We start from the raw sequence: 25,270 nt of genomic DNA, 5'->3' as shown, positions 1-25,270 counted from the left end.
ATTAAAAGCAGGTTGGATATGGTGGAGGAGACAATAAATGAAATAGAAACTAGATAAGAGGAATACAAAGAAGCGGAGGCACAGAGAGAAAAAAGGATCTCTAAGAATGAAAGAATATTGTGAGAACTGTGTGACCAATCCAAGCGGAACAATATTCGCATTATAGGTATATCAGAAGAAGAAGAGAGAGAAAGGGATAGAAAGTGTCTTTGAGGAGGTAGTTGCTGAAAACTTCCCCAATCTGGGGAAGGACATAGTCTGTCAGGGGATGGAGATCCACAGATCCCCCTACACAAGGGACCCAAGGAAGACAACAGCAAGACACATAGTAATTAAAATGGAAAGATCAAGGATAAGGACAAACTGTTAAAAGCAGCCAGAGGGAGAAATAAGATCACATACAAAGGAAAGCCCATCAGGCTAACATCAGACTTCTCAGCAGAAACCTTACAGGCCAGAAGGGAGTGGCATGATGTACTTAATGCCATGAAGCAGAAGGGCCTGGAACCAAGATTACTTTATCTGGCAAGATTATCATTTAAATTTGAAGGAGGGATTAAACAATTTCCAGATAAGCAAAAGCTGAGAGAGTTTACCTCTCACAAACCATCTCTGCAGTCTATTTTGGAGGGACTTCTATAGATGGAAGTGTTCTTAGGCTTGGATAGCTGTCACCAGAGGTAGTAAAATCACGGTAGGGAGGGTGGAGCAGCTAACTGCGAGGCAAATGCAAAATTAAATTGACTATCCCCAAAGTCAATCAAGGGATAGACAAAAAGTACAGAATTTGATACCTGATATATAAAGAATGAAGGAGAAAGAAAAAGAAGGAGAAATAGAAAAAACCTTTAGGTTGTGTTTGTAACAGCATACTAAGTTAAGTTAGACTCTCAGATAGTAAGGAAAGTAACCTGGAACCTTTGGTAACCACGAATCTAAAGCCTGAAATGGCAATAAGTACATACCTATCGATAATCGCCCTTAATGTAAATGGACTGAATGCACCAATCAAAAGACATAGAGTCACTGAATGGATAAAAAAAAAAAGACGCATCTATATGCTGCTTACAAGAGACTCACCTCAAACCAAAGACATGCACAGACTAAAAGTCAAGGGATGGAAAAACATATTTCATGCAAACAATAGGGAGAAAAAAGCAGGTGTTGCAGTACTAGTATCAGACAAAACAGACTTCAAAACAAAGAAAGTAACAAGAGATAGAGAAGGACATTACAGAATAACAAAGGGCTCAGTGCAACAAGAGGATATAACCATTATAAATATATATGCACCCAACACAGGAGCACCAGCATACGTGAAACAAATACTAACAGAACTAAAGGAGGAAATAGACTGCAATGCATTCATTTTAGGAGACTTCAACACACCATTCACTCCAAAGGACAGATCCACCAGACAGAAAATAAGTAAGGAAACAGAGGCACTGAACAACACACTAGAACAGATGGACCTAATAGACATCTATAGAACTCTACACCCAAAAGCAACAGGATACACATTCTTCTCAAGTGCACAAAGAACATTTTCCAGAATAGACCACATACTAGGCCAAACAGAGCCTCAGTAAATTCCAAAAGATTGAAATCCTACGAACTTTTCAGACCACAAAGGTATAAAAGTAGAAATAAATTGCACCAAGAAAGCAAAAAGGCTCACAAACACATGGAGGCTTCACAACACGATTCTAAATAGTCAATGGATCAATGACCAAATTAAAATGGAGATCCAGCAATATATAGAAATAAATGACAACAACAACACAAAGCCCCAAGTGCTGTGGGATGCAGCAAAAGCAGTCTTAAGAGGAAAGTATATAGCAATCTGGGCATATTTAAAGAAGGAAGAAGAAACCCAAATGAATGGTCTAATGTCACAATTATCAAAATTGGAAAAAGAAGAACAAATGAGGCCTAAAGTCAGCAGACGGAGGGACATAATAAAGATCAGAGAAGAAATAAACAAAATTGAGAAGAATGAAGCAATAGAAAAAATCAATGAAACCAAGAGCTGGTTCTTTGATAAAATAAACAAAATAGATAAGCCTCTAGCCAGACGTATTAAGAGAAAAAGAGAATCAACACACATCAACAAAATCAGAAATGAGAAAGGAAACATCATGACGGACCCAACAGAAATACAAAGAATTATTAGAGAATACTATGAAAGCCTATATGCTAACAAGCTGGGAAACCTAGGAGAAATGGACAACTTCCTAGAAAAATACAACCTTCTAAAACTGACCATGGAATTAACACAAAATCTAAACAAACCAATTACCAGCAAGAAATTGAAGCTGTAATCAAAAAACTACCCAAGAAAAAAACACCCGGGCCAGATGGATTTACTTTGGAATTTTATCAGGCATACAGAGAAGATATAATACCCATTCTCCTTAAAGTCTTCCAAAAAATAGAAGAGGAGGGAATACCCCCAAACTCATTCTATGAAGCCAACACCACCCTAATACCAAAACCAGGCAAAGACCCCACCGAAAAAGAAAATTACAGACCAATATTCCTGATGAATGTAGATGCGAAAATACTCATTAAAATATTAGCAAAAAGAATTCAAAAACACATCAAGAGGATCATACACCATGACCAAGTGGGATTCATCCCAGGGATGCAAGAAAGGTACAACATTTGAAAATCCATCAACATCATCCACCACATAAACAAAAAAGAAAGACAAAAACCACATTATCATCTCTATAGATGCTGAAAAAGCATTTGACAAAATTCAACATCTATTCATGATAAAAACTCTCAGCAAAATGTGTATAGAGGGCAAGTACCTCAACATAACAAAAGCCATATACGATCAACCTACAGCCAACATCATACTGAACAGCAAGAAGCTGAAAGCTTTTCCTCTGAGATCAGGAAAAAGACAGGGATGCCCACTCTCCCCACTGTTATTTAGCATAGTACTGAAGGTCCTAGCCACGGCAATTAGACAAAACAAAGAAATACAAGGAATCCAGATTGGTAAAGATGTTAAACTGTCACTATTTGCAGATGACATGATATTGTACATAAAAAATCCTTAAGACTCCACTCCAAAACTAATACAACTGATATCGGAATACAGTAAAGTTACAGGATACAGAATTAACACACAGAAATCTGTGGCTTTCCTATACACTAACAATGAGCCAATAGAAAGAGAAAACAGGAAAACAATTCCATTCACAATTGCATCAAAAAGAATAAAATACCTAGGAATAAACCTAACCAAAGAAGTGAAAGACCTATACCCTGAAAACTGTAAGACACTCCTGAGAGAAATTAAAGAGGACATTAACAAATGGAAACTCATCCCATGCTCTCGGCTAGGAAGAATTAATATTGTCAAAATGGCCATCTTGCCCAAAGCAATATACAGATTTGATGCAATCCCTATCATATTATCAACAACATTCTTCAACGAACTGGAACAAATAGTTCAAAAATTCATATGGAAACAGCAAAGACCCCGAATAGCCAAAGCAATCCTGAGAAAGAAAAATAAAGTGGTGGGGATCTCACTTCCCAACTTCTAGCTCTACTACAAAGCCATAGTAATCAAGACAATTTGGTACTGGCGCAAGAACAGAGCCACAGAGCAGTGGAACAGATTAGAGACTCCAGACATTAACCCAAACATATATGGTCAATTAATATTCAATAAAGGAGCCGTGGACATACAATGGGCAAATGACAGTCTCTTCAACAGATGGTGCTGGCAAAACTGGACAGCTACATGTAAGAGAGTGAAACTGGATCACTGTCTAACCCCATACACAAAAGTAAATTCAAAATGGATCAAAGACCTGAATGTAAGTCATGAAACTATAAAACTCTTAGAAAAAAACATATGCAAAAATATCTTAGATGTGAACATTAGCGACTTCTTCATGAATATATCTCCCTGGGCAAGGAAAACAAAAGCAAAAATGAACAAGTCGGACTATATCAAGCTGAAAAGCTTCTGTGTAGCAAAGAACACCATCAATAGAACAAAAAGGTACCCTACAGTATTTGAGAATATTTCATAAATGACAGATCCGATAAAGGCTTGACATCCAAAATATATAAAGAGCTCACCCACCTCAACAAACAAAAAGCAAATAATCTAATTAAAAAATGGCCGAGGAGCTGAACAGACAGTTCTCCAAAGAAGAAATTCAGATGGCCAACAGACACATGAAAAGATGTTCCACATCGCTAGTTATCAGAGAAATGCAAATTAAAACCACAATGAGATATCACCTCACACCAGTAAGATGGCTACCATCCAAAACACAAACAACAACAAATGTTGGCGAGGTTGTGGAGAAAGGGGAACCCTCCTACACTGCTGTTGGGAATGTAAATTAGTTCAACCATTGTGGAAAGCAGTACAGAAGTTCCTCAAAATGCTCAAAATAGACTTACCATTTGACCCAGGAATTCTACTTCTAGGAATTTACCCTAAGAATACAGCACTCCAGTTTGAAAAAGACAGATGCACCCCTATGTTTATTGCAGCACTATTTACAATAGCCAAGAAATGGAATCAACCCACATGTCCATCAGTAGATGAATGGATAAAGAAGATGTGGTACATATACACAATGGAATATTATTCAGCCATAAGAAGAAAACAAATCCTACCATTTGCAACAACATGGATGGAGCTAGAGGGTATTATGCTCAGTGAAATAAGCCAAATGGAGAAAGACAAATACCAAATGATTTCACTCATCTGTGGAATATAAGAAAAAAAGAAAAACTGAAGGAACAAAACAGTAGCAGAATCACAGAACCCAAGAATGGACTAACAGTTACCAAAGGGAAAGAGACTGGGGATAATGGGAGGGTAGGGATGGATAAGGGCTTGGAATAAGAAAGGGGGTATTATGATTAGCATGTACAATGCCGGGGGTGGGGGAAAGGGGAGGGCTTTGCAACACAGAGAAGATAAGTAGTGATTCTACATCTTACTATGCTGATGGACAGTGACTTTAATGGGGTTTGTAGGGGGGACTTGGGATAGGGGAGAGTCTAGTAAACATAATGTTCTTCATGTAATTGTAGATTAATGATAACAAAATCAAAAAAAGGAAAAAATCCAAAAAAATATATATATATACATACATGAAGGATACATATATATATGTTTGTGTGTGTATGTATATACACACATATACATAATGTATGTACATTCCACCTTTATTGTTATTCTTCAGTATTACATTGGCTAATTTAGGCCTTTTCCTTTCTAAATAAAGTTTAGAATCATTTGTCATTATTTATAAGCTAGCCTGCTTGGATTTTATTGGAAATAATAAATTACTTTCCAACTATTATGTGAAACCTATGAAATTGTTGATACTTGACTGACAAAAACAATAATGTTATGTGGCTCAACCTAATGGAATCTAAAACCTCCTAAACAGTAAGATATAACTTGTTGAATCAATACATTTAAAATGAAATTGAGGCAAAAATGTACAGTGACCTGTAGAAGACTTGAAACAAGTTAGTAGTAGAACTCAACCCCAAAATTAATCTATTAATTGCCAGGTCAGCACTTTTACAAAATTAATTTTCTTAACAACCATTCCATCCAGTCTTTAAACAAAGAAGTTTGATTGCTTATCCAGTAAGTTTTGATGTTTTGGATGTGTGATGACAGTGATAACTGTCCTTATGATTCTCACAGTATAACACTCTGCCATATGCCTAATGCATTACTTTTTAAAGAAGGTGCTCAATAAATTCTTGTCTAATGAGAAATTAATATATACTTTTTATCATCTCTTTTGCACTCTTTTTCTTTATAAAGGGAATAACTTTAATTTTGGAGAGAATGTATAGTAAGAGCCACAAGTCCCAATTAATTTCTTGATTTGCAGTCCTTCTTGTGAATACTTATCTTACTTAATTCAAAAAGAAAGGATTTAATTGACTAGTAATCTAATTTTTTAGAAATAACATTAATTTCTTCATCGTTTTATAACTGACACATTTTCCTACAGTTTTATTTTATTTCTTGTTTCCTTTTCTTCATATTTATTTATTTTTAGAGACTGAGACTCTGTGCTAATCCATATGACTATATTAAGGTATCTGCTAACATCCATGACATAAATCCTAATTTTATATTGTCTTAAAAATCACTGTAATGCTAGAATTCCATGTAGACAAGACTGGGAAATTTCCTAATCTTCAAAAATTAAGCTAATGATAATAATGACATATGCAGCTGTTTGTTCTTTCCATTCATTTTCCTTTCTGCTTATTACTTTGTGGAGAACTATATTGCTGAGCATATAAGCTGACATCTTTTTATTCTTAGCAAATATAGTGTTTCTCAACATTTGTGTGAAGTTACTTTATATAAATTACTTATAACATAATGGGAAAATAGCATTTTCACGGTGCTTTATTTGGACCACAGCTTATTTGCATTTTTCTTATAATTAATATTTCTTGGAATTAAATTATTGCCTTGTTAAACAGCAGGGTTGTATTATTATTATTGCTTAATTTGAGAATCGAATGGAATCTAATTTTTGTCTTATTTATATGTTCATATAGCATATTAAAATATAAATCACATATCATTTATACCCTTATTAGCCTCAGAAATTTCTGATTCCAAATAACAATATTATTTTTGTTTAATAATAATCTAAATGTATTATGTTTAATTTCCTTAAATTTGATGCATTAGAGAAGTGTTGCAAATAATATGATTATTATAGCATGTAATATTACTCAAAATATCAAAGATATGCTGCCACAACAGGTGTAATGCAAGAAACTATTGAGTCAAAACCTAAGCAATTCAAGACATAGATACCATTAATAAAGAAGAAAGGGAGGAAAGGAAAGAGGGAAGGACAAGTAACTAGTGATTCTTTGTCAGTTTGACTTAGGAATCAGTGCTTCCATTTCCCACCAGTATTTGTCTCTTTTGTATATTCCTATGGTAAAATAAAGTAAAAGTTCTTGCAAATGTATTCACTTTTGTCTTTACCACACACATATGAACATATACAGAGACAAATACACTCTCTCTCTCTCACACACACACAAACACACACGCACAGCTGGACTCAAAATAGGTTTAGTGAAATTTGTTACACTATCAGTATGTGTATGTACCATCAAACGATAATTATAGCAGCCTCAAAGTACTTTAAATAAATCTTCAGATTCAGATAGTTTATTCTATGTTAAGGCTAATTCCCAAATGCATTTTTTAATTCCTCTTTTTTAGTATAGTTTTAGGCTCGCTCCAAAATTAAGGGAAAGGTGCAGAGATTTCCTATATGCCTCTTTCCCCTACACATGTTTAGCCCCTTCCCCCCCCATTATTAACATCTCCCACCAGAGTGTAGTACACTGGTTACAGTTGATGAACCAGTATAGACACATCATAATTACCCAAAGTGCATAGTTTACAATATTCACTCTGGGTATTGTGTATTCTGTGGTTTTGGGCAAATGTATAATCACATGCATCCATCATTATATTATCATACAGAGTAGCTTCACTGTCCTAAAAATCTCTGTTCTCCACCTATTCATCTATCCTTGCCCCAACCCCTGGCAACCACTTATCTTTTTTACTATCTCCTGAGTTCTGCCTCTTCCAGTATGTTGTATTGTGGAAATCATACCCTATTTAGCCTTTGCTGATTGGCTTCTTTCATTTACTAATACGTGTTAAGGTTCCTCCATGTCTATTCATAGCTTGATAGCTCATTTCTTTATAACATCGAATAATAGTCCATTTTCTGGATGTACAACAGTTTACACATTCACCTATTGAAGTACATTTTGATTGCTCCCAAATTTTGGCAGTTATAAGTAAAGCAGGTTTTTGTGTGGACATAAGTTTTCAACTCCTTTGGAAAAAATACCAAGGAGCAAAATTGCCAGATTGTATAGTAAGACTATGTTTACTTTGTAATAAATCACCAAAGTGTTTTCCAAAACAGCTGTACCACTTTGCATTCCTCCCAGTAATGGGAGTTTCTGTTCCACATTTCCCCAGCATTTGGTGGTGTCAGCGTTCTGGATTTACTCCATTCTTATAGGTATGTAGTTGTATTTCATTGTTTTAATTTGCATTTCCCTGATGATAAATGATTTGGAGCATCCTTTGGTATTCTTTTTTTTTTTTTTTTTTATTGAAGGGTAATTGACAACAGTATTACATTACATTAATTTCAGGTGTACAACACAGTGATTCAACATTTATATACATGATAATTCTAGGTACCAGCTATCACCATACCAAGTTGTTACAATATTTTGACTATATTCCTTATGCTATACATTACATCCCGGTTACTTATTTATTTTATAATTGGAAGTGTGTTATATATATATATATATATAATATATATATATATAATATATATTATATATATATATATTTTGTGAGGGCATCTCTCATATTTATTGATCAAATAGTTGTTAACCACAATAAATTTCTGTATAGGGGGGTCAATAGTCAATGCACAATCATTAATCCACCCCAAGCCTAATTTTCATCAGTCTCCAATCTTCTGATGCATAACGAACAAATTCTTACATGGAGTACAAATTCTTACATAGTGAATAAGTTACATGGTGAGCAGTGCAAGGGCAGTCATCACAGAAGCTTTCGGTTTTGTTCATGCATTATGAACTATACACAGTCAGTTCAAATATGAATATTCATTTGATTTTTAAACTTGATTTATATGTGGATACCACATTTCTCTATTATTATTATTATTTTTAATAAAATGCTGAAGTGGTAGGTAGATACGAGATAAAGGTAGAAAACAGAGTTTAGTGTTGTAAGAGAGCAAATGTAGATGATCAGGTGTGTGCCTGTAGACTATGTGTTAATCCGAGCTAGACGAGGGCAATAAACATCCATGTATGCAGAAGATTTCTCTCAGAACATGAGGGGGGAGGTTCTAAGCCTCACCTCTGCTGCTCCCCATTTTCTCACCACATGGCCCCCTGCGACTGTGCCTGTCTTAGGTTGTTCCTCCCTTGAGGAATCTTACCCGTCTCTGGCTAACCATCATCTTCCGGGGCCATACAGGGAAATGTTAAGTTGGTAAGTGAGAGAGAAGCCTTATTGTTTGAAAAGGTTAGCTTTTTACTTCTTTGCATATTTATGCCCTGTGGCTTCTATGCCCAGCATTTGTCTTGAGGTGTCTTTACCACTTGGAAGAATTATGATACTCGGTAAATTCAACATGTGGCACGAGTTCTATTTAAAGGTTGTGATTAGGTAGGAAGAAGAAAAGTTATAGAAGTAGCAGGCAGAAGAAAACCTGGGAAGATTGATTATTTCTTTGACATATTTTCTTGTAGAGTAACTTCAGCATGGATAGGTTTTAAACTACTAATTAAATTGTGCACACACATTAACATAATAGGAATATAGTTACCTAACCAAAGCATACCTGTAATTACCAGCCATCTCCAGTGAAACCAAGAAAACCAGTTAGGCACCTTAGGCATTTGTGAAAACTTATCTATGATATGGTGGATATTGTCCGACTGAACTTAAACAGTCTGAGAGAATTCAGATAAACTAGAACAACCCATTCCAGGGGACTGTTCATATACCATATGTTCTTTTAATGATAAATAGTCTGTGGTTGTAAGATTTTGGAGTGCTACAATTTGCACTTCTCCTAATTCTTGTTTAAGTTCCAACAGTATAGATCCAGTCCAATTTTTTGTTTTACTGTATGCACAAGCCAGCTTAGATATCTCCTTCATTCCCATGGCAAGTCCAGGAACTGGTGGGATGAGTGCATCTACACCTGTGACAGTGCGTGGATCTTTGTTGGAGTTTTTTTTTTTTTTGCTGATCATCTTCTGTCATGAGTCTTCCCTAGAGTGCTGATGTTGGAAGTTCTTTTTCATATCGTATCTTAGTTCATTTTCGGGGTAGCCAAATTAGGCTTTGATCCTCTGTATAAACACAAACAGATCCTTTGCCTACACTTTTATATGCCCTTTATATCATTGTGTAGAACTCATTAGAGGTCACCACATAGGAACTGCTTTTTTTTTTTTTTTAATCATTAATCTACACTTACATGAAGAATACTTTGTTTACTAGGCTCTCCCCTATACCAGGTCCCCCCTATATACTCCTTTACAGTCACTGTCCATCAGCGTAGCAAACTGTTGTAGAATCACTACTTATCTTCACTGTGTTGTACAGCCCTCCCCTTTCTCCCACCCCGCTATGGATGCTAATCTTAATACCCCTCTTTTTCTGCCCCCCCTTATCCCTCCCTACCCACCCATCCTCCCAAGTCCCTTTCCCTTTGGTACCTGTTAGTCCATTCTTGAGTTCTGTGATTCTGTTTCTGTTTTGTTCTTTCAGTTTTTTCTTTGTTCTTATATTCCACAGATGAGTGAAATCATTTGGTATTTCTCTTTCTCTGCTTGGCTTGTTTCACTGAGCATAATACCCTCCAGCTCCATCCATGTTGCTGCAAATGGTTGGATTTGCCCTTTTCTTATGGCTGAGTAGTATTCCATTGTGTATATGTACCACATCTTCTTTATCCATTCATCTATCGATGGACATTTAGGTTGCTTCCAATTCTTGGCTATTGTAAATAGTGCTGCGATAAACATAGGGGTACATTGGTCTTTCTCATACTTGATTGCCGCATTCTTAGGTTAAATTCCTAGGAGTGCAATTCCTGGGTCAAATGGTATGTCTGTTTTGAGCATTTTGATGTACCTCCATACTGCTTCCACAATGGTTGAACAAGTTTACATTCCCACCAGCAGTGTAGGAGGGTTCCCCTTTCTCCACAGCCTCGCCAACATTTGTTGTTGTTTGTCTTTTGGATGGCAGCCATCCTTACTGGTGTGAGGTGATACCTCATTGTAGTTTTAATTTGCATTTCTCTGATAATTAGCAATGTGGAGCATCTTTTCATGTGTCTGTTGGCCATCTGTATTTCTTTTTGGAGAACCGTCTGTTCAGTTCCTTTGCCCATTTTTTAATTGGGTTATTTGTTTTTTGTTTGTTGAGGCGTGTGAGCTCTTTATATATTCTGGACGTCAAGCCTTTATCGGATGTGTCATTTTCAAATATATTCTCCCATACTGTAGGTTTCCTTTTTGTTCTAATGATGGTGTCTTTTGCTGTACAGAAGCTTTTCAGCTTAATATAGTCCCACTTACTCATTTTTGCTGTTGTTTTCCTTGCCCGGGGAGATATGTTCAAGAAGAGGTCACTCATGTTTATGTCTAAGAGGTTTTTGCCTATGTTTTCTACCAAGAGTTTAATGGTTTCGTGACTTACATTCAGGTCTTTGATCCATTTTGAGTTTACTTTGGTATATGGGGTTAGACAATGGTCCAGTTTCATTCTCCTACATGTCGCTGTCCAGTTTTGCCAGCACCATCTGTTGAAGAGACTGTCATTTCGCCATTGTATGTCCATGGCTCCTTTATCAAATATTAATTGACCATATATGTCTGGGTTAATGTCTGGATTGTCTAGTCTGTTCCATTGGTCTGTGGCTCTGTTCTTGTGCCAGTACCAAATTGTCTTGATTAATATGGCTTTATAATAGAGCTTGAAGTTGGAGAGTGAGATCCCCCCTACTTTATTCTTCTTTCTAGGATTGCTTTGGCTATTCGGGGTCTTTGGTGGTTCCATATGAATTTTTGAATTATTTGTTCCAGTTCATTGAAGAATGTTGCTGGTAGTTTCATAGGGATTGCAGCAAATCTGTATATTGCTTTGGGCAGGATGGCCATTTTGATGATATTAATTCTTCCTAGCCATGAGCATGGGATGCATTTCCATCTGTTAGTGTCCCCTTTAATTTCTTTTAAGAGTGACTTGTAGTTTTCAGAATATAAGTCTTTCACTTCTTTGGTTAGGTTTATTCCTAGGTATTTTATTCTTTTTGATGCAATTGTGAATGGAGTTGTTTTCCTGATTTCTCTTTCTGTTGGTTCATTGTTGGTATATAGGAAAGCCACAGATTTCTGTGTGTTGATTTTGTATCCTGCAACTTTGCTGTATTCCGATATCAGTTCTAGTAGTTCTGGGGTGGAGTCTTTAGGGTTTTTTATGTACAGTATCATGTCATCTGCAAATAGTGACAGTTTGACTTCTTTGCCAATCTGGATTCCTTGTATTTTTTTGTTTTGTCTGATTGCCGTGGCTAGGACCTCCAGTACTATGTTAAATAACAGTGGGGAGAGTGGGCATCCCTGTCTAGTTCCCGATCTCAGCAGAAATGCTTTCAGCTTCTCGCTATTCAATATAATGTTGGCTGTGGGTTTTTCATAGATGGCCTTTATTATGTTGAGGTACTTGCCCTCTATTCCCATTTTGCTGAGAGTTTTTATCATGAATGGATGTTGAACTTTGTCAAATGCTTTTTCAGCATCTATGGAGATGATCATGTAGTTTTTGTCTTTCTTTTTGTTGATGTGGTGGATGATGTTGATGGACTTTCGAATGTTGTGCCATCCTTGCATCCCTGGGATGAATCCCACTTGGTCATGGTGTACGATGGTTTTGATGTATTTTTGAATTCGGTTTGCTAAAATTTTGTTGAGTATTTTTGCGTCTACGTTCATCAGGGATATTGGTCTGTAGTTTTCTTTTTTGGTGGGGTCTTTGCCTGGTTTTGGTATTAGGGTGATGTTAGCTTCATAGAATGAGTTTGGGAGTATCCCCTCCTCTTCTATTTCTTGGAAAACTTTAAGGAGAATGGGTATTATGTCTTCCCTGTATGTCTGATAAAATTCCGAGGTAAATCCATCTGGCCCGGGGGTTTTGTTCTTTGGTAGTTTTTTGATTACCGCTTCAATTTCGTTGCTGGTAATTGGTCTATTTAGATTTTCTGTTTCTTTTTGGGTCAGTCTTGGAAGGTTGTATTTTTCTAGGAAGTTGTCCATTTCTCCTAGGTTTCCCAGCTTGTTAGCATATAGGTTTTCATAGTACTCTCTAATAATTCTTTGTATTTCCGCGGGGTCCGTCGTGATTTTTCCTTTCTCATTTCTGATACTGTTGATTTGTGTTGACTCTCTTTTCCTTTTAATAAGTCTGGCTAGAGGCTTATCTATTCTGTTTATTTTCTCAAAGAACTAGCTCTTGGTTTCATTGATTTTTGCTATTATTTTATTCTTCTCAATTTTATTTATTTCTTCTCTGATCTTTATTATGTCCCTCCTTCTGCTGACCTTAGGCCTCATTTGTTCTTCTTTTTCCAAAATCGATAGTTATGACATTAGACCATTCATTTGGGATTGCTCTTCCTTTTTTAAATATGCTTGGATTGCTATATACTTTCCTCTTAAGACTGCTTTTGCTGTGTCCCACAGAAGTTGGGGCTTAGTGTTGTTGTTGTCATTTGTTTCCATATATTGCTGGATCTCCATTTTGATTTGGTCATTGATCCATTGATTATTTAGGAGCGTGTTGTTTAGCCTCCATGTGTTTGTGAGACTTTTTGCTTTCTTTGAACAGTTTATTTCTAGTTTAATGCCTTTGTGGTCTGAAAAGTTGGTTGGTAGGGTTTCAATCTTTTGTAATTTACTGAGGCTCTTTTTGTGTCCTAGTATGTGGTCTATTCTGGAGAATGTTTCATGTGCACTTGAGAAGAATGTGTATCCTGTTGCTTTTGGATGTAGAGTTCTGTAGATGTCTATTAGGTCCATCTGTTCTAGTGTGTTGTTCAGTGCCTCTGTGTCCTTACTTATTTTCTGTCTGGTGGATCTGTCCTTTGGAGTGAGTGGTGTGTTGAAGTCTCTTAAAATGAATGCATTGCATTCTATTTCCTCCTTTAGTTCTATTATTATTTTTTTCAGGTATGTTGGTGCTCCTGTATTGGGTGCATATATATTTATAATGGTTATATCCTCTTGACGGATTGAGCCCTTTATCATTATGTAATGTCCTTCTTTGTCTTTTGTTACTTTCTTTATTTGAAGTCTGTTTTGTCTGATACCAGAATTGCAACACCTGCTTTCTTCTCTCTGTTGTTTGCTTGAAATATCTTTTTCCATCCCTTGACTTTAAGTCTGTGCGCGTCTTTGGGTTTGAGGTGAGTCTCTTGTAAGCAGCATATTGATGGATCTTGCTTTTTTATCCATTCTATTACTCTGTGTCTTTTGATTGGTGCATTCAGTCCATTTACATTTAGGGTGATTATTGAAAGGTATGAATTTATTGCCATTGCAGGCTTTAAGTTTGTGGTTACCAAAGGTTTAGGGTTAGCTTCTTTACTATCTTACTGTCTAACTTAACTCGCTTGTTGAGCTATTATAAACACAGTCTGATGATTCTTTATTTCTCTCCCTTCTTATTCCTCCTCCTCCCTTCTTCATATGTTAGGTGTTTTGTTGTGTGCTCTTTTTAGGAGTGCTCCCATCTAGAGCAGTCCCTGTAGGATGCCCTGTAGAGGTGGTTTGTGGGAGGCAAATTCCCTCAACTTTTGCTTGTCTGGGAATTGTTTAATCCCTCCTTCATATTTAAATGATATTCGTGCTGGATACAGTAGTCTTGGTTTGAGGCCCTTCTGTTTCATTGCATTAAGTATATCATGCCATTCTCTTCTGGCCTGTAGGGTTTCTGTTGAGAAGTCTGATGATAGCCTGATGGGTTTTCCTTTGTAGGTAACCTTTTTCTTCTCTCTGGCTGCCTGTAATACTTTGTCCTTTTCTTTGATCTTTCCCTTTTTAATTATTATGTGTCTTGGTGTTGCCCTCCTTGGATCCCTTGTCATGGGAGTTCTGTGTACCTCTGTGGTCTGAGAGGCCATTTCTTCCCCTAGTTTGGGGAAATTTTCAGCAATTATTTCTTCAAAGACATTTTCTATCCCCTTTTCTCTCTCTACTTCTTCTGGAATACCTATAATTCTTACATTGTTCCTTTTCGACTGGTCACTCAGCTCTCTTAAAATTCTTTCATTCCTGGAGATCCTTTTATCTCTCTCTGCATCAGCTTCTCTGCGTTCCTGTTCTCTGTTTTCTAGTCCATTAATGGTCTCTTGCATCTCGTCCATTCTGTTTTGAAGTCCTTCCAGAGCTTGTTTTATTTCTGAATTCTCCTTCCTTAGTTCTTGCATATTTCTCTGCAAGTCCATCAGCATGGTTATGACTTTTGTTTTGAATTCTTTTTCAGGTAGACTGGCTAAATCTATCTCCCCAGATTCCTTCTCAGGGGAAGATGTAGCAGATGCTGAAGCTGTCTGGGTTAGTCTTGTCTGGATCATATTTTTTTGCCTTTTAATGTTGACAGGTGCTATTGACTGTCAGCTGGGAGGGCCAAAATTTTCACTTGCTACTGGCCTTTCTTTACTGGGACAACTGCGACCCCTAGTGGTTTGTGTTGGGTAATTGCGTGTAGAGTGGGTCTTTGTGTCTTGCCTGGCCGGAAGGGAGAAATTTCCCTTTCTGTGGGCAGAATTTGTCTCAGGCTGCTTGTCTGCTTTCACAGCGCCCGGTGGGGTAATGGATGGGGGGGCTACTTGACTGTTTGCCTCCGTGAGGGGTCTCAGAGCTGTTGCCCAGGGGGTTAGTGCACCCGGTTTTCCCTGTAATTTCCAGCTGCTGTACTGTGACCTGGGTTGTTTCCGTCAAGCTGTTAAGTCCCTGTCCCTTTAAGACTTTCAAAAAGCCCCCGCTTTTCTTTGTCACAGGGGCATCAGCTTCGGCACCCGCTCAGAGGTATTACTCCCTGTTCCCCCAGTATCCAGGGCCCCCTGGGCATATACTGTGTCTGTGCTCTTGCTGGGTGTTCAGCAGTCCTGGGCTCCGTCTCCCTCCCGCTCTGCCTATTGTTCTCCCGCCGGGAGCTGGGGGGAGGGGCGCTCGGGTCCCGCCGGGCCGGGGCTTGTATCTCACCCCTTTCACCAGTCGCTGGGTTCTCGCTGGTGTAGCTGCAGTCTGGCCACTGTCCTGCGTCTTCTGGTCTCTCTTTTAGGGCTAGTTGTGTTTGTTGTATTTTCAAAAGTACATATGTTTTTGGGAGGAGATTCCCACTGTCCTATTCACGCCGCCATGTTGGCTCCACCCCCCTTTGGTATTCTTATTTGCCATTTGTATATCTTCTTTGGTAGGGTATCTGTTAAAGTTTATGGCCCAACTGGAATTATTTTTTCACTTTGAAGGGTTATTTCTAAATGCTAAAACAAAGATATTTCCACAAGAATCACTTTGTGTTATCTAAGAACCACTGTTTTTTTAATTAAGGTAGATTTTTTATATGATCTAGAATCTGTTTATCATTTGTCCCATACCTACATACACATGTATTTTGAGATATCGTAAAATCTGTCTATATAAAATATTAACTTATATTAAATACAAGTAAAACCTTAAAGTCAAATGCAATTTATAGATGAAAAGGAATTTTCCTTTCTCAATACTTACAAAAAATGATTTTATCAGAAATAATAATGAAAATAAAAAAGTAAAAGTTCAGTCAAATGACATACCCTTCAAAAAATGGTGGCTACAGCCAAAAATAGATCAAGGCCTACGTACATTGAGAAAGCCCTTGATCTCAACTCTGTCTCTCAGAAGCCATATTATAATGTGACAAAATTTCTGTTAATTGTCATCATACCTGCAAATCTACAGAAAAGTGAATTCCATGGGAATCCTTATATTTTCTTTAAATTTCCAGTCATTATTTGTATGGCTGACTTGGGGAGGGGGGCACTTGAATCTGGAGATATCACTCTTAGAAACAAAGATGTAGGCCTTCATATTAATGTGTGTGGGGGGTTGTCAATAATCTAATAGACACATGCCATTAACTTCATTCTGTTATACAACAACTGTAGTAACTAAATTGAACAAACTCTTTTGCATATAAAATTACATGACCCAGCTGCAAAAGATAGAACTAACCAGGGCTATACTGACTATTAAATGGTTCCTCAAGAAACCTTTGCCATTGCCATGAGACTACATAAAAAGTGAAATATGTTATGTAGACATCAAACTCCATGTAGCCCAGAGGTAAAAATAAACCAATCTGACATTGAATTGGAAATAAATCAATAAACAATCTACACACAGTTAGTGTGGTCTGTGGGGTAATAGCATCTCATGAAATGTCTGTCACTGGTTTACACTGAGAAAGGTATGTAAGTTGAGAGGGAGCATCTAGGAACTTTGATAAAAATTTGGCATTGCTGAGATTTTAAAAAAAAACAACTCTCAGTGGACTTAGCTCATATAACAGTGCAGCTTTCAGTTCAAATGCTTTTAAACTTGGGTAGTTTGTCATACACAGTAAGGTCTACAGACAAGTCCTGAGCAGTAGAACCAGGTGTCAGCCCAGGATGGATTTGAAATGAAGGAGAAAGGAAAACTGGTCATAAATGTGGCTGGACTATATATTACTATGTGAATGAAGCTAATCTGAAGAGGCTAATTATGGTGCATAAGTATTATAACTAAAAAACTATATAAGGTACAAAAATAATTATTTTGAATGTTAGGAGTGCTAATCTCTTCATCTTCTGTATCAGTGAGCTGAAATGCTATTTAAATTTTAAAATGCAGTTATAATTATTTGTCCAATTAAAAAATGTTCATGACCTTAGTTTATGTTTTCTCAGTCTCGACACTATAGGTATTTTAAACCTGATAATTCTTTGTTCAGGGGACTATCCTGTATATTTGAGAATGTAGCAACATTATCCTCTGCCCTATAGAAATCAGTAGTATTTCTCCTCTTGTGACAACCAAAAATGTCTCCAGATAATGCCAAATGTCTCCAGAGAGGCAGCTCCTCTGAAGAGCCACTGTCCTAGAAGTATCATTTGTGAAACTTGCACTGTAATTGGAAGAATAAATTATGTAAAATAAAACAATTCTCAAATTAAGTTCATTTTTATTTTTTATTTACTACATTTAAATTACAATTAAATTGCATGTATACAGTTACATTCAGTAATTTTTATATTGACCTTTAATTATATTTTCTTTTGTTCCTCTTGTCCAATTTGGTATCAATAATTACCAATGAGCAATGGAAAGAGAACTGAACTCAGATTCTTGACTATGCTTTCTGAAGGTAAATACATTTATTTCTGAGCATCTAGGATGACAATGAAAGCAGAAAATGTGAATATGATTAGTTACGTAAATCTCATTATTTAATAAGGGAGCAAAGGGTATTAACAGTTTTCCAAAATCTTTTAAGTATTTTGATTAAGCATCAGATAGTTAAAATTTCTGTAAAACATATCAACCTACCAGTCAGTTTAGGTAGCTTGGATAAATATAGATTTTAAAAACTTGCCTTAGAATGGGCAACCTGTGTTGGCCCTGAGTTTTAATGATTTAGCCTCAAAATATTTACTACTGTTTACTATTCCTATGTATGTCAGCTACTGCTGTTAGATACTGTAGCCTAGTTGCCTGATAAAATACAAGTTCTGTAAGGTCAGAGATTGTGCTGTTTTGCTCACTGCCCTACCCAATGTGTCATTAAACACTCTGGGTGCATAATAAATGTAATGCTTAATAAATGTAAATGTGAAAGCAGTCATCCAGTTGAACCTCAATGTGTTATTTTTACTCTGAATTATCTGTTCAATTGCAAGTAGTGTGTCATACAGCGATGCAATACTAATGACTTTCTAACAATTTTGAGAAATGTTAAGCATCAATTCATTGAAAACAGCCTTTATTTGGTGATTTCATTTTATTGTCTGTTCTAAAGGAGCACATCTGCTTAAACTTCACTATTTTATTTTCAAGTCCTGGAATTCATCCAAATGTAAAATTGCATATTAAGCTGTATCTACAGAAGAATAAAGGAAGCTTTATTTTGAAAATTTAAGAGAAATTTTTTGACATATCTTGTATTTCCCCTTTCTATTCCTCATTCTCTGTCACACATGGAATTGTGTCACAATGTGGGAAACCCACTATCCCTGCAAGCTGAAACCCATATTTAATTAGCCTAGTTTCAAATAAACAATATCTTTCATTTGAAACTTGAGGTTGCAAATTCCTTGCAGGATGAGGCTGTGCAATAGTATGGAATGGAGCTCCTCTGGTGGGTTTTGGGCCAGGATTATAATGTTCTCTTAATGTGGTTTTGCTATTAGAATCATTTCAGGCATTACAATTGATCATGTTTATGAGTACTCAGGGACTTTTAAGTATGCAAAGTGTTTAGCTGACACATACAGACTAATGAAATTTTACTAAATATAGAGCTATCATTATGAGGTTTATGATATTTTAGTATGCATATCCACAACATGTATTTTATGTACCTTATATTATTCTTTATTAATTATAATAAGGTTAGCCTGTTTTATAGGTAACTTTTTAAAAGCGAGGCTTTCCCACTGTGTTTTATACGATAAACTGTTTCTTTTATAGTCTTCATTATTTTTCTGCTTATAATTACAGTTTTCTTTATATTTATTAACATTTTTGTGGTAGTTACAAAGTCTAAGGTAGTTCCTGGTTCTAAAAAAATCCATTTACATTAACTATGTTTATATAAGTGCATGTAAAATATATGTTCATAAAAAAGGGAGTTACAATTTTAGACTATTTTTGCATTAAAGTAATGCTTTTCCACTGCAGGTAAAAATTCAGATGCAGCATTGGTTGGGTCAAGGATTAGAAAATATTCCCCACCCTCATTAGAAGATGGAGTGTTCAGCTCCAGCCTAAACTTTGTATATCATTCTGTATGCTCATTGTCTCACCTCTCGGGGATCCATACAAGTAAAAGCATACAGGATTGGTGCCAGTAAGGATTTTATCTTAAAGTTATACATCCCTTGGAAAACCTTCATTAATTTGGTTTAGATCTTTTAAAACTGCTATTTAAAATTAGGGCTATTAATGCTTGGAAAAAATTTTAGTAGCTCAGTCCTAGTGTCATATCACTGCATCTTGGTATTCTCTTACAAAATTTGAGGATTTAACTTCTTTCACATTCTTTACTTCAATTCCTTCATGTTCTTATCATTTTTAATGTTATATACATTAAATTATATTTAACTTTCTAGTCAATATTCATATTATAATTATGTAAAATAATTTCACTGCTGAGTTTAGTAATACAGTGTGATTTCATTTCCTTATAGAAAATTTAAATTTCCTTTAGTTAAAAATATTTAACTGTTTTTTATTCATTTGTTTAGTTTTTTATGCACTTGTGTCTGTATTATTCAAAAGTGGAAACGATTGCTGTGTACTGATATTTCAAATGGAAATTGTTCTAAGTTTGCTCTGCTATATTTTCATTATTTTTGGAAACATTTCACTTTCCCATTTGTCACATGGCTCCACTTTAGATGTATTGCCCTTTAGGGAAAGTGCACAGTTTCAACCAGGAATTTCCTGTTATTCTCCTAGATTGAATCCGTGGTCCCTAGACTTCATGCTGTCCTTTCTTGCATGCTGATGCATATATTAGAGTAAATCCTTAAATAAATTAGGAGGTAAACGTAAATTTACCTACACTTTGCTAGAGTAAATGGAAGAGAAATTGGTAGAGTTATCAGAAAACTGAAATTATCTTTACTTCCTCTTCACAAATGATGTGTAATTTAACTGCATACATAATGCAAGGAAAATATAATTTAAGGAAAATTATTTTTCATCTGTGTTTTCAGTCTTTTGCTACAGTTTATTAACACCCTCTAGAATTGCTGAGGTTGATGACATTCAGATTCCAATTCATTTGTAAGTGATCCCCAAATATCATTATATATATATATAATATATATATATATAATATATAATAAAATATAATATATATATATATCAGAGTTAATCAGTTTCTCCAAATATTTATGCTCACATTTGCTACTTCTGTGTTATTATGGTGACACATGCAATTCTGGAGCAGATTGTGGAAGGATATTACCATTCAATAGAGAGTTTGAGTTGATCATTCTTTTTACCTCATTTCTACTCTACTCTGCCTATAACCACAGTTTATTGCTTTTCACCTTCAGTGAGTATGGACAGTAATTATTATATTTTGGTTCCTTCCAGAGGTAGATGAATGAAAGTTGTAAGTCTATAAAAGATGGGGTAATAGGATTTTTCTCTCATCAGTTTGCTGACAAATGTAAGTTAATGCATAATAATTTTCCAACTGTAGGATTTTGTCACATATTTTGCCTAAAAATGGAACTTAGTGTAATGTTTTTTTGAAATTTAGAATAAATAATACTTCATCAAAATTAACTTATAGATTAATACTAAGATTTCAGTTTTTCCTTGTTTGGATGTGTATTGGATGGTTATATTACATATAGAACAAAAATAAAAAGAAACATGCCTGGCCACTTTAATTATGTTTATATTATGGGTGACTTCTATCTTTTTTTCCTAAAATAACTATGTGTTAGTTTTATAGCCAAGAAAATAAACTATTTAAAAGTATCTGTGCAGGCAATATAGCTTTGCATATATCAAAATAGTTATTAAGCAGATTTAGGCTTAATTCCACTTATTGGCCTATAAAAGCATTTTAAACTTTCTAATATATTTTGGAAAAAATATTAATCATCATCGAAAAAGTCCTTCTGAGACTGTGGCACTGAGTAAGAAAGCCCAAAAACAAAAGAAGGAATGAGTTTAATATAGAGAGTGTCTGAGACACACTTAAATGGATTATCTCTTAATGCATGTTTCCATCCTGTTTTAGTTCCCTTGATTAAAAAAGTTAATCCCATTGTTCATCCATAATATCTCTCTACAAAATGAAAAAGCAGAACATAAAATGCATAAGAGAAGATGGTTATGCAGGCACAAAAGTTGACTTTTTGAGAATCAATTTCATTCTTATTCTTGAAATCAATTTCTAGTATTTATTTAACATATAGACATTACTAGTTCTAGAGCAAGACGGTATAATAAATCTTATGCCCGTCACTTTCCAGCTCTGTGATCCTGAATCTCAATTTCTTCACTTTTAAAATTAAAACATATATATATATATATATATATATATGTATATATGTATGTATATGCATATGTATATATGTTTTGGGATGGAATATATCCAGAATGGAATATATATTCCATTCTGGGTGGATATATACAATTAACATTTGATGTTACTCTAAGTTTGTTTCTCAAGATTGATCAGGGATAGGAAATAATACCCACAAAAATTATAGATTAGCTTTATTAAACCTTCCTGCAACACAATACATAGTTAGTTATTGAATATGCTTGAGGAATAAAATGTGTGAATTGGTACCATCATTAACATTTTTGTATAGATAAGGAAGCTGAAACACAAGATCTCAAGTGATATAAAGAGCAGAGCTGGAATTCATTTCCCTGTCTTTCAGACTCCAACGCATGCATTTTTCTACTCTAATCTCATAGAAACAGAAGTTATTGAATCAACCTCTCAAATTTCCATTAAACATGTGTTTTTTCTGTTTTTTTAATCTGGGGAGAAAATTCAGTTTACCTAGTAAGTGTTTCAAATTCACAATGTCACCATTCTTATACACATGAGGTAATAATGTCTACCAGTGCATATTTTCAGGAAGATTTTTATTTTTGGCTCTATTGTGTGAAAATTTTTTATAACCTAACCTAAGTCCATAGTTAGGTATGCAAACACAGACACATACACACACAATGCATTATTGTATTTACTTCTTAATCCCAAACAGAATATGTTTGTATTGTACATATGTAATTATAGATTATTATGCCATTATGTGGAATATATATTGTGACCTTTCATATAAATTGATTTCCCATGTTTTTATCTACAATATGATTAGTTCAAATTAATTTCTTCTTCCTACAAAGATTTAATTTGTAACACCTAGTTATATGTTAATGAGAATTCTACTTTTGTCTTTCTCCCATGTTCCAATTTGTTACAGAGATTAAATTAGTCAATCATAATTCATTTTTCACAAATCAATAATGGTGGTACTCAACTGACAAGATACTGACAACTGGATTCTATTTTTAAAATGAGTGTATTTTTAAGGAAACTAAGCAAGTTAGCTGCCAATGTTTATTTTTTTGTACTCTCCAGTCATGTAATTTAAGGAAAAGTGAACAGTGTATCTTTTCTACTGTTCTGTTCGTACTTGTTTCAGTAGTTTTCTATGAGGTTCTATAAAACTGGCTATACAATACAGAGGGCAGTCAGGCCCAGAGTAATTTGTGGTTTCAAAATGTGAAAAGAGAAGCTTTTGCTGGCAAATAGTGTTGGATGATCTTTTGTGAATATTTTATAGGGAAAATCCAGAACTAGTATATATAATGAATGAATGAATAAATGAATAATGGATTAAAACTCTGTTTATTGACTTCTCATTTAAATTAAACTCTATGACAGACATCTATGAAAGGTTAAGCTGAAAAAAACTTTCTATGAAAGTTAAAGCAAAGTAGTTCATTTTTTAAAATATTTTATTTCATTGATATACAATCTTATAAAGGTTTCACATGAAAACATTGTGGTTACTACAGTCACCTATATTATCAAGTTCCCTCCCCATACCCCATTGAAGTCCCTGTCCATCAGCATAGTAAGATGCCACAGAGTCTTCTCTGTGCTACACTGTCTTCCCCATGACCCGGCGCACACCATGTATGCCAATCATAAATCCCCTTCTCCCTCCCTCCCCAAGCCACCCTCCATCACCCCTGCCCTTTGGTAACCGCTAGCCCCTTTTTGGAGTCTGTGAGTCTCCTGCTGTTCTGTTCCCTCAGTTTTCCTTTGTTGTTATTCTTCACAAATGAGGGAAATCATTTGGTACTTGTCTTTCTCCACCTGGCTTATTTCATTGAGCATAATACCATTTAGTTTCATCAATGTTGGAAAAAATGGTAGGATTTGTCTTCTTATGGCTGAATAACATTCCATTGTGTATATGTACCACCTCTTCTTTATCCATTCATCTACCTATGGACACTTAAATCTTGGTTGCTTCCGTATCTTGGCTATTGTAAATAGTGCTGTGATAAACATGGGGGTGCATATTTCTTTTTGAATCTGGGATCTTGTTTTTTTGGGTAAATTCCTAGGATGGAATTCCTGAGTCAAATGGTATTTCTATTTTTAGGTTTTGGAGGAACCTCCATACTGCTTTCCACAATGGTTGAACTAATTTACATTCCTACCAACAGGGTAGGAGGGTTCCCTTCCTTCACATCTTCACCAGCACTTGTTGTTCCTAGTCTTTTTGATGCTGACTATCCTAACTGGTATGAGGTGATATCTCATTGTGGTTTTAATTTGCATTTCCTTGATAATTAGCGATGTGGAGCATCTTTTCATGTGCCTGTTGGCCATCCAAATTTCTTCTTTGAGCAAGTGTCTGTTCATATCCTCCACCCATTTTTTAATAGGGTTATTTGCTTCTTGGGCATTGAGATGTGTGTTCTTTATATATTTTGGATGTTAACCCCTTGTTGAATATGTCATTTATGAATATATTCTCCCATACTGAAGGATGTATTTTTGTTCTACTGATGGTGTCCTTTGATGTACAGAAGCTTTTTAGCTTGATGTAGTCCCATTTGTTCATTTTTGCTTTTGTTTCCCTGGCCCAAACAGATGTGTACAGGAAAAAGTGCTCATGTTTATATTTATAATATAAATGTAATAAAGATATACTTTTATTTATAAGAGAGTTTTGCCTATGTTTTCTTCTAAGAGTTTTATGGTTTCATGATTTACATTCAGGTCTTTGATCCATTTTGAGTTTACTTTTGTGTATGGGGTTAGACAAAAATCTAGTTACATTCTCTTGCTGTCCAGTTTTGCCAACATCAGTTGTTGAAGAGGCTGTCATTTCCCCATTGTATATCCATGGCTCTTTTATCATATATTGATTGTCCATATGTGTGGGGGGTTATATCTTAGCTCTCTATTCTATTCCATTGATATATGGGTCTGTTCCTACCAAATTGTCTTGATTACTGTGGCTTTGAAGTTGGGGAGCATAACCCCACGCTTTATTCAGCATCTATCGAGATGATCATGTGAATTTTGTCCTTTTTGTTGATGTGGTGTATATTTATGGATTTTCAAGTATTATACCATCCTTGTATCCCTGGAATAAATCCTACTTGATTATGATGGAATATCTTTTGATGTATTTTGGAATATGTTTTCCTAATATTTTGTTGAGTATTTTTGCATCTCTGTTCATCAGGGATATTGGTCTATAATTTTCTTTTTTGTGGTTCTTTGCCTGGTTTTGGTATTAGAGTGATGGTGGCCTCATAG

The sequence above is a fragment of the Manis pentadactyla genome, chromosome 3, assembly GCF_030020395.1.
Source record: "Manis pentadactyla isolate mManPen7 chromosome 3, mManPen7.hap1, whole genome shotgun sequence".
Taxonomy (NCBI): Eukaryota; Metazoa; Chordata; class Mammalia; order Pholidota; family Manidae; genus Manis; species Manis pentadactyla.
This window is presented reverse-complemented; position numbering follows the sequence as displayed.